Raw genomic sequence first — 11063 nt, 5'->3', positions numbered from 1 at the left:
ACTCCTGCCACTCTCTCGACACCTCCAGCCTACCACACCCTCCTCCCCCCATCTCCGTCTTTGGATCAGCCTGCCAACTTGTTCTTCACAATGCTGGCGACAGGTGTTTGACAAGACACATTGTATGGGAGTGTCAATGGGAGAGAAAGAGAGAGAGAGAGAGAGAGAGAGACCTTGTTCTCTTTGTTTGGAGATGCTCTAATTCCATATGAAAGCACTTGTGAAAGCAGGGTTTCTCAACTTTGTCTGTTTTCATCAAGTGCTTCCAGCAAGGTCAGATGTTTATCGTATGGACGAATTAGGTGAGCTGGCATCTCATGGGAATTTTTTTTCGCACTCTTTGTTTTTGCCTTCCTGATGCTGATAGGAATGGAGGTTTGAAGAACAAAGTCAAAACTACAGCCTGGAGAGGAAACCCAGCTTTTTCAAAGTGGAAAGCCTAGACAGACAAGGTTTTTTTCCCCAAACCAAGGGAAGCCCATTGTGGTAAACCTCCATCTTAATTAAAACAATAAAAAGCCAATTGAAACATCTCAATATAAGCATCTGCGTGCCAGACTCTATTAACTGTGGAGGGTTCCTCTAACTGGTTAAACATTTTCTAAAGTTCAAAAACAGTTCTTGCTCTCATTTTTGGGCAATTATACTATCAACTCAAACTTTGTGAAAATGATAAATATAACAAGAGCTCCACTATCCAAACAGGCTAACAAGAGATGTAAGAGATATTGCGTGAAAGTTGTTGAGAATGGTCTTTAATGGGGCCTGTCATTTAATCACAGTGGGGGCAAACTGATGTATTCTATGGAGCGCCACAGGGGTTATTTTTTCCCACCCGTAGTTCTATTTAGCTCACTTTTTGACTTCTCATTAGTCCAGATTAGGCTTAGTTTTGCATTCAGGAGAGATAATTAAAGGCTGGGCACAACACAAAACAACATATTTGGTCACAGAGCCCCTGGCTACAGCAATTAGATCTGTGAGGTGAGGTGCTGTGGAGAAGGAAGGAGAACTTCAGAGCTGCAAACGGATTCTTCCTGCAGCTGCGGGAGAGACTTAATGAACAGTTTGACCGACTGTCTGAAAAAATGCTCACGCTCTTGAATTGAAATGTGAACTATGGGACACCGTGCCACTTTACAAGTTATACTGATTTTTTTATGTGCATCTAACTTCTTTGATTTGTTCTTTTTTTTAAGACTTGTAGTCTTGGTCTTTGGAAGAGAATGGGACAGGGTGGAAAGGGACAGGAAAGTTTTTGGATTCTTTATGCAAGTCTTTGTTGCTGTATGGAATTTCACATCACATTGTGCCAGCGCTTATGTTTTTAATTGATTAAAGATAGTTTTATCTTTCATAGCTATGACCATGTGCTGAATAAGTATTTATTAAACTAATAAATATGGCTAACTGCTCCAAGTACAAAAAAATAAATAAAATAAAAATACAAAGGCATGTGGAATCGTTCAGTTCACTAAATCAATCAGTAAATAACTTTATCTGTTTTCATAGAACAATACAAGAAAAAAAAATCTTCGTAAACTTTTCAAAAGAATTATTGTCAGCTCGCCAAGCTAGCCTGAAATGAAACAATCTGTTCATGATTATCCATCCTGGAACCAGCAAATACATACAAATTTTAATATTGAGAGAAGACAATGATAAAGCAGACTAGCTTTAAACCCTATGGGGACAAAGATGGCAATATCTAAAATCTGTGGGGAAAACAGCTTATGAATCATACTAAGTGATGTTTTTTGAAAATGTAAAAATGCAGAAAGTTTTCTGTGACGGGTAGGTTTAGGGGTAGGGTTCGTGTAAGGGGATAGTTGTACAGTATAAAAATCCTTATGTTTATGGAGAGTCCCCATAAAACATGTAAACACAACATGTATGTTTGTGTAGATATGGACAGACAGATAGATGTAGCCTATGTAAATAGGCTATAAATATGTAAGATCGATAGGTAAATGTGAATGTAGCACAAACACACGTTTACTCCTATGTGTAGTAGTGTATTTGTATTTGTTAGTATATCTAGCACGTTGAAAACTTTCTGCATTTTTATATTTTCAAAAATCCACTTAGTATGATTTATAAGCTGTTTTCCTCATGAGGACAAAAAATTTCCCTACAAGGATTTCGGATATTGCCATCTTTGTGGGGACATTTTGCCCCAATAATTTAGGCTTTACCAGGCCAATGGCAACACACACACACACACACACGCACGCACGCACACACACACACACACACACACACACACACACACACACACACACACACACACACACACACACACACACACACACACACGCACACGCACACGCACACACACACACACACACACACACACACACACACACAACAATGTATTTGTGAGTGTCTATGTATTTGCATCCAGGTGGATGCTACACATTGGTGGTGGTTGAGGAGATTCCCCCCTTCCATATGTGAAGCACTTTGAGTAGGCTACCCAGAAAAGCGCTATATAAATGTAACAAATTATTATTATAAAAACTAAAATAATTACTATAAAATGTAAATTATGATTTGTTATAGCTACAGATTCTGCTTTAATTAAATAATAATCAACGATTCCAGGCATAGATAATGAAGGTGATGTCATTTCACACAAGGTATGACAGAAAAAAATGTGCACTACAACTCCACCTAGTGCTCAGATGTGGGAATTACATGAAGCGTTCAAAGTCAAACTACAATCTCATTTCTAGGACAATTTTTAAGGTAAGTAACACGTTAATCAAATTTAAATCACTAAATTAGACTGCTTTTCCAAACTCGACAACCATTTCTCACCCATTGGGCAACACAATGGATAAGAAATGGTTGTCGAGCGTTTCCCTATAGAAACAATGTGAGAGATTCCCGCTCAAAGCTGCACTTCAGAGTCAGTCATTAATGTCCACATTGTTATACAGCAAAAGTGTACGTATTTCGAAAAGCAAAAAGTTCTGATGATGACTGGCTAACAGTATCGTTATATGCTTAAATATTATATTAACTTTATAAAGCATATTACTTTTGAAAAATTGTAGACACTGGCAGTATACAGTAGGCCTGCCGCCTGAGCAGTCACTTTAACGCCAGTATTGCATAAAATAAATAAAGCCTGAGTCTGTTGTCGTTCCCGATTTATTATTATTAGGATTTTGTATTTCCAAATTATTTGTATTTGTATTATCAGTTTTATACTAAAAAAATTGCACAGCAAAACTTCTTCATTACATCTGTTTTGAAAGAATCATAAATTATGATTATTTATAAGATTATTTTAAGATAAGGTGGGCTTACGCGTGTTTTTTTTTTTTTTTTTTTTTTTTTTTTTTTTTTACTTGGTCAGAAAACCATGTAGCCTAATATTTACAAATACACCAGATTATAAAATTTCAGGAAGGGCTAATGCTTTCTTCTTACCAGGATGAAGCATAATGTATGAGGGGATGATAATCTTATAGGAAGTCCTGCTAGCACAGGTCCACCACATCCTGTCTCATATTCAAGAGCTGGGCTTGGACACACATATGCAGGGAAATTAAATGTGATTTATCATCGATTATCCCAGCAGGAAACCAGGGAGCCGGATGCATCAATCTGAGACACTTTCTGAAAACCATACTTTTTACCTTTGATTACAGAATGAATGCTGACTGTTCCCCACGGGCCGGTTGGGTGACTGTTCCAGGCAGCTAATGGAGCAGAGGTGACTTTAATCGTTGCTGTCGGCTGTCAGCCATCAATTTGATCTCAGTTAGAATGAGAGCTTGTCAGGTACAGATTTTGTCCTCTGCTTTGCTAGAACTTTTCTGTTCATTTCTCTACAGCCCTGGGGCCAATATTTTGTTTTACGTTTAACCAAACCTCTTGCTTTCAGTTATTTCAGCTTTAAGTAAATAATTTCTTTCATAGATCACAAAAAGATTTTTTTGTGTGTGCAATGAAAGTGAACGATAATCAGAGGTTGTTAAGCTCCAAGAATGGCAAACAACACTGTAAAAGTATCATAAAAGTTAGTCCATAATAATGGGCTCTATGCACGGCGGTATTTCCGGTGAAGGTCTTAGGATGCTGGATTACTTCCGCCGATCGTAGAGTCCAATGCTATACCGAGAATTTAAATTGGTTTTATACTCTATTGCTATACTAAAGAAACGTTAGTCACAAAAACAGACAAAACAGACACCCCTCATTTTGTTTATGCTTCTTTGTTTATTATATTAAATAAACATAACTATATATAAAATTACATCTAAACGTATTAAAGTTTCGTTTCAAAGACGAGAGGACAGTACATTTTGAAGACTCTGCCATAATCCCGTTTTCCTCGGTTTTCCTCCGCTTTAAATCTCCCCAACCGGAAAAGCAAGAGCATCCTTGCATCAAACGCGGAAGTTATGCGTGCATATAGCCCATTGTGAACTACTATATTTCAAGTCTTCTAAAGTCATCCGATAACTTTGTGTGTGAAACAGACTAACATTTAAGAAGCTTGACAGCCCCTGGTCACCATTCACGTTCATTGTATGAAAAAGAACAGCATAAACATTCTGCTAAACGAAGAAATTAAGTCATATATATATGATGTGACAGTCATGAATGATGACAGAATTTCCATTTTTGAATGAATTATTCTTTTACGATGGCCCCTAATTTTGTGGAACTATCATTGATTTGACAAAATGTGTAGTATTTAGGGATCATACACTGTATAAAAATATAAAAGGTTGTAAATAAAACAAAGATTACTGGAGTATGCTTTACAAGAAAATACTATTTCAGACTACTACAACATTTCACGTTTAATTCAATGGGTTACTTGCCGTTTCTTTTTGATTATCTGTGAAAAATCCTAGCAATTTTTAAAAATTGTTTCTAAGTAAATCCTCCACCAATTCTTTTTTTTTAGTGTATTACAAAATAATGTGCAATAATTCGAATGCATGGTGAACTGAAAATAGCACTTGTACACATCCCGCTGGCTCGACTAATGCTTTTATTTGTGGCAATCTGTACTCTACATCAGCATTTTAATTGTTCTGATAAATCTAAGAACCAATTATGGAGCATAAGAATTAGATAAGACAACAAAACTAATTAAAGGTTAAGTAAATGATAATTATGCTATTTTTGTGACGAATCACGGTAATTATGCAACCAGAAAAACACATGTTGGGCAACTGCAACTTGAAATACCAAAAAGGTTTTGAGGCTATATTTAGATAATTGGGCTCAGGCAAAGGCCTTTTAGAGTTATTGGGCAATTTCTCTGAGGCAAACATTGAAAGTAGTGTTTACAAATGCAAATTTTGTCTGATAACTTAACTCTGTAGATTTTTTTCAGTGTGTGTGTGTGTGTGTTGCTTTATTTTATTAGTTATACATACAATACTGTCCTAAAGTCTTAGGCACAGTAGATGCAAAAATTCTCGCAACTATTACAATATTTTCAAAAGGAATATTTGGAATTATGTTGGAATATTTCTTTCTGGCATAGGATAAATAACCCTATTAAAACAAATAGTGTGAAGCATATGTGCATTTGCACAGTTTGTATATACAGTATACTGTAAGAACATGCAGTACTAAATATGTAAACAACGTGCTAGATATTTAGTACTGTGTGTACTGTGAGTGCATTTGGCAGTTTGCAATTTATGAGAGCATCAGTGTACGGCAAGATGACGACAAAGCGTTCTAAATATAATGGACTATCAGAGGGTGGGCAGCCCTACAGTGCTCAACTGGATCAAAATGCGTCAGCTCTACAAGAACAGTATTCTGAGTCTGCCATGGCTTACTGGGTATGCCTTGGCCGAAGGCAGCCTGAGAGCCACTTAATAACAGCGAAGAACAGATTTTTCACCATATGCCATGTAGGTCTTGCTGGGCTTGCATCTAGCCCTTCTATTCTACTGTCTGCCTGGCTGATCACTTCCTCCCTGCCACTGTACATTACATGTCTCTCTTCTGCTCGGGTGTGGAATTGTATGTCCATAATGTACAAGATACGATCAAAGTCAAACTTCCAGGAGTTTAATCCTTAAGCACGGCTAAACATCCTCTCCTGGCTCCTGTCCTGCAAGAACATGATGCCTTTGAGGCCGTCGGTGGAGTGATTTAGAGTTCCGCATTGATGGAAAGGTTCTCCTGCTGTTGGCCGGACTCCTGCTCTGTCTGCTTGGCCTTAGTCTATGGATGGAAATTAACCTCTTTGTATGTACCTGCACGCCTCCAGCTTTTCCACAAGCCACCATAGCAAAACTGATGTTGTTCTTTCCCCAAGTGTTTCCAAATGAATCACTTTTAAAGGTGGCAGCGGTGATCATAGTTTAAACTCCTCTGACTAGAAAGCTCTCCTCTGTCTCGTCCTTCCTCCTGATGTTTGTATTGTACTTTGTAACGTTACTTTGTCAGGAGACTGCCACACTTTATTCACCATTTAGAATTGTGGATAATAGATGGTGAAAATATTCATATGCTTATGCCAGAGCCCCATTGAGATTTTGGAATGTGTTGAAAACTACAAACCAATCAGTAATCAGGAATGTTTTGCATTGTACTGTATGCCAATGTATTCCAGTCGTTGTTTTTTTGTTTTTTGTTTTTTGGTGCATGGAGTTACATAATAGCTGTATCATTTTACAGTCTGATGTAATTTTCTTTGGAAAATATATATTTTTTAAAGGCGGGACATATCGAACACCTCCTCACACTTTTTTTTTTAAATAGCCAATAGCGTTTAGTTTATATCACAGCTCGGCCAGAGCCATTAAATGTATTATATGTAGCTATATGTATTTTCTAGCGGCCTCTATCTGTGATGTTTCAGATTGCAACCAATTTTTACAAGAGCGCTCGTGCTCTTGCGCGTGCTCGAACACAAGAGCGAGCACTCATGGTACACGGCCACACTCATGGTACACGGCCACACTGGTCTGAGACTTTCAACACAACGGAGAAAGCATCACGCAACATGCTGGAAACTCATGTAAACTCCCACTGCATGGTTACAATAATAGGCTACTTCTATCAGCTTGACGTTGAACTAATGCTCCATGCTTGTACCATGATAATGCATTTAGCCGACATGTGGTGTTAAAGCAGAAGGCATTTCACTAACTATTCGTGCATCTTTCACAATCAGCAATGTCAACATAGGTGAATGTATAATATGATAACGAAAACGGTTAGTGAACTAGACTGAACAATTTCAGTGTAACAGTAAGATCGTAGGAAGTAACATTACTGTACTGAACGTGTCTGGAAATGTGTATTATAAACAATATGATAGTAGTGGGATGAGTGACGTTAGACAGTAGATCTAGTACATAAAATAAAAGTTACATCCTAAAACACCTACTTTTTGTTATCCTGGAACAGTCTTTTGTATTCATTTCATGTCTCATATATGTTGTAGTTTACCTTGCTATTTCATTACAGTTTAACATTATTTCAGCATATCTGAAAACTTGTAATTTATCACAATAAAAATAGCGGAGGTCTCTCCATAATTCAAACGCTCTGCCGATGTTGATCCGTGTTTTCGTCCTAAGTCGATCCGATTCACGTTTGGCCTGACGAGCTTCAGCAGATACATTTTTGTTTTGTTTTTTATATTTATGTGGAGTTTGTGTTGGAGTGTGTGTTGTGCTGGAGGCAGGTCGTTTTTTGGTGTTATCAGACTCCATGTCGTTAGCTGCAGTGCCGTCGCATAGACTGTATATAAAAAGGAGAGACTCTCCGAGAGAAGCTCGGGAGCGCGCATGCACGTCACATCCGATGGATTTCGCAGAAAATCCGACCCGGACACTTCACATAGAAATAGGAATACTGGCCTTCAGAGGTAATAGCAAAACCCGACAAGTGGATCATTGTAATGTGTGATTACAACCCCTTCACACACAGGCAATTAAAAAAGGATTCATTTTAGATTTAGCACCTTTAACCTTGGTAAAGCCACAGTTTCCTCCTAATCTCTAACTGTTTCTTCTCCATATCACTTTAAAATATAGCATTCTGTGCAGAATTCAAATACATTTTCCAGTATGCGCCAAATCGCGCATATGATCCATTGTGCTATTGTGTCTGAACCGGAGCAGACTGTGTGTAACGCTGTGGTGGTTCACGTAACACTAACGTGAAACCAGACTTCATTCGCCCCAATGTAAAGCATATTTACACTGTCTGAATCTTTCCCTTTCCCCTATATAGTGCACTATGTGCCATTCACCATTTAGAAAATAGTAAATGTGTGAACAAGTGACCAATTTTAGCTGCAGCTTCAGCATCTATTTATAATGCAGGGGGTGGGATGATTTAGAACCTAGAGAGCATTTGATTGGACAGAAAATCTGATGAGAAGCTGAAGTGCAGTAGCCTGGTTAAAACCAGACCATTCTCAGTTGTAACTGAGTTATGGTCTGGCAAAGCGTCATAGACAAATCATTTCCAGAGGGGCGTCACCAACGGACGTCGCGGATAGACCTAAAGCCCCGTTCACACTACACGCGACTTTGTCGCTGCAAGTCGCCAGTCGCTGGCGATGAGATCGCTAGTGGGCGTTCCCACTACTGGTTGACTAGTATGACATCCAAAAGACAGCGAATCAGCTTTCTTGCCGCTAAAAAACACAATTTCTGGAGGGAAAATACTAAATATAAATATACTCCGTACATAAAAACGTCTGTAGTGAAGCATGAAGATGAACGAGACACAGAAGTCGATTTTTCTCGTTGCGGCCGTTTATCTACGGCATAAGCGCAAACGCCGTTCTATCTGGGTTCACGAGACCATTCGGGCTCGGAGACAGCACGGCGAGTACCACCGGCTGGTGCAGGAACTGCGGCTGGATGAAGTCCGGTTCCAGCAGTACTTCAGGGGCTGAGGAGAAGGATCACGTGTGCTCCGCTCCTATTGGTTGTCGCTCGCGAAAATCGCTCTTCATTTGCATAAAGACACGCCCCATCAGCCAGACACGCCCCATCTAGTCGCCAACGGTCGCTGTCGCGCGTGTCGCCGGAAGTCGCCCGCTCACCATTGAAATGAATGGTATCGCGTCGCGTGTAGTGTGAACGGGGCTTAAAACCAATCAGAGCGATGAAGGAGATGACGTATGCAGAGCGGCGGAGAAACATCTCCGAGTGTTGTTCTTTGCTCGGGTTTTAACCAAAAGGAAACATTAATCGCTTAAAACAGACGTGATAGCTGATTCGAACGAGTGATGTTCGACGGCGGCATCCATCTTTGTAATGTAGGCTACAAAATCTGCTTCAAAATCCCAGTGCTGTCGTCATTGTGTAAAGCCCGCCCCAACGTTTCTGAATAGTGCCTCGATTTCGACGGATTGGAAATGAGCTTGAATGAGCTCTTTGCCAGACTAACTTTCAGAGCAAATCTAAATTTGCCAGAAGTTGTCTGGGTTTTCCCAGGTTAGAAGTGCAGAGTAATGTCATCAAAATCATTGATCCACATTGGCAGAAGTGAGAGACTGTAAGTTTTGAATGCTAAATGCGTTTTTTGTTGTTGTTGTTGGTTTGAAGCAGATTAGCTTATAGATAGCAGTAAGGCATATAACATTCATATACAACATATACAGCATATTCATACTAAAAGCCAAAATACTTACATTTTGATTTCATGGGGACTTCAACATTTAATGAAAAAGATATTTCTAAAAATATAGAAGTTCATTGCTAAAAATACAAATTTAAATGTGAAATGGTGGATGGGCAACTGTAGGATTTGTTGTGCACCTTTATAAATAAAGGTTCCAAAAGGGGGTTTTCATAGCGATGCAACAGAACCTTTTTAAAACAACTATTTTTCTTATTGTGAGGAATATTTCAATAATCTAAAGAACCTTTTCTCACTATAAAGAACCTTTTGTGCAATGGAAATGTTCCAATAAAGTTGTCTTTTAGCCTACATGTACCCTGCAGATGCTTCATCTGCCATGGTTAATAGATGACTGTACAGAAATTCATTGACTTATATAAGTGACAGTAACATTCCATCAAATACGTTACTGTCATGACATGAAATACATGATACATGTCAGCACAGAAGCAATTAGTTATCACAGCAAGAAAATCTCTGAGTAAGTATTCTTCCGTGATAAGAGGGGAAAATGATTGCCTGTGAATTGATTTTGGAAAGTTTTACAGAAGCCCTTCAGCACAAGAGAACGCTGGAGGGAACAGGCCATAAACAGTGCTATAAGTCTGACTTTGAGACCGTCGCTGTCTCCTTTACATCTGGTTCTTATTATGGCTCAGAAGTTCCCGCCAAGCCATATATGACTGTCCCTCTCAATATACAGACAGGCCCAGACAAACATGGTCAGTATAGTGAACCACATCATTTAACAATGCACTCCTTCAGTGCTTACATATCTTATACGTGTGCCTTAATGAGCACTGATAGCAAACATACTGGAGACATAAGTTGCACTTGGTCACTCAGATAATTTTTTTATTTATAGTTCAGGCCTGTATAGTGGAGCTGGGTAAAAATGTTAATTTTCTGAGGATTTTTGTGTACCGTCTGTCTCTGAGTTGATCTTTTAATAAATCATGTTTATGTATACATTAAGTGTGTTGTTTATGATATCTGTTATATAGCAATACAACCAACATGTTGCGCTTTGGGCGAACCAAGTGCAAGTCCCATCCCGAGGTCCTTTCCTGAACATATTCTCCTCCTCCCCCCTCCCCCAAATGCTTCCAAATCTCTGTCCTATTGAAATAGAGGCAACCATATTAATAATAATGTATAAATAAATAGCAACTGAATTGCACCTATTGTTAATTTATCAATTATTATTATTATTATTTTTAAATTGATCAATTACATTTTTTTGTAATGTAAAATATTACAAAATACAGCACTTGTTTATTACCGTTCAACATGTGTTTTTGAAAGAAGTCTCTAATTCTCACTTGGTTGTATTTATTGATCAAAAATACAGCAATTTTCGGAAATATGATTAAAATTTAAAGTAGCAGTTTTGCATTTGAATATATTCTAAAATGTAATTTATTCCT

Source organism: Rhinichthys klamathensis, unplaced genomic scaffold (assembly GCF_029890125.1).
Source record: "Rhinichthys klamathensis goyatoka isolate OS25496 unplaced genomic scaffold, OSU_Roscu_1.1 h1tg000281l_1, whole genome shotgun sequence".
Taxonomy (NCBI): Eukaryota; Metazoa; Chordata; class Actinopteri; order Cypriniformes; family Leuciscidae; genus Rhinichthys; species Rhinichthys klamathensis.
This window is presented reverse-complemented; position numbering follows the sequence as displayed.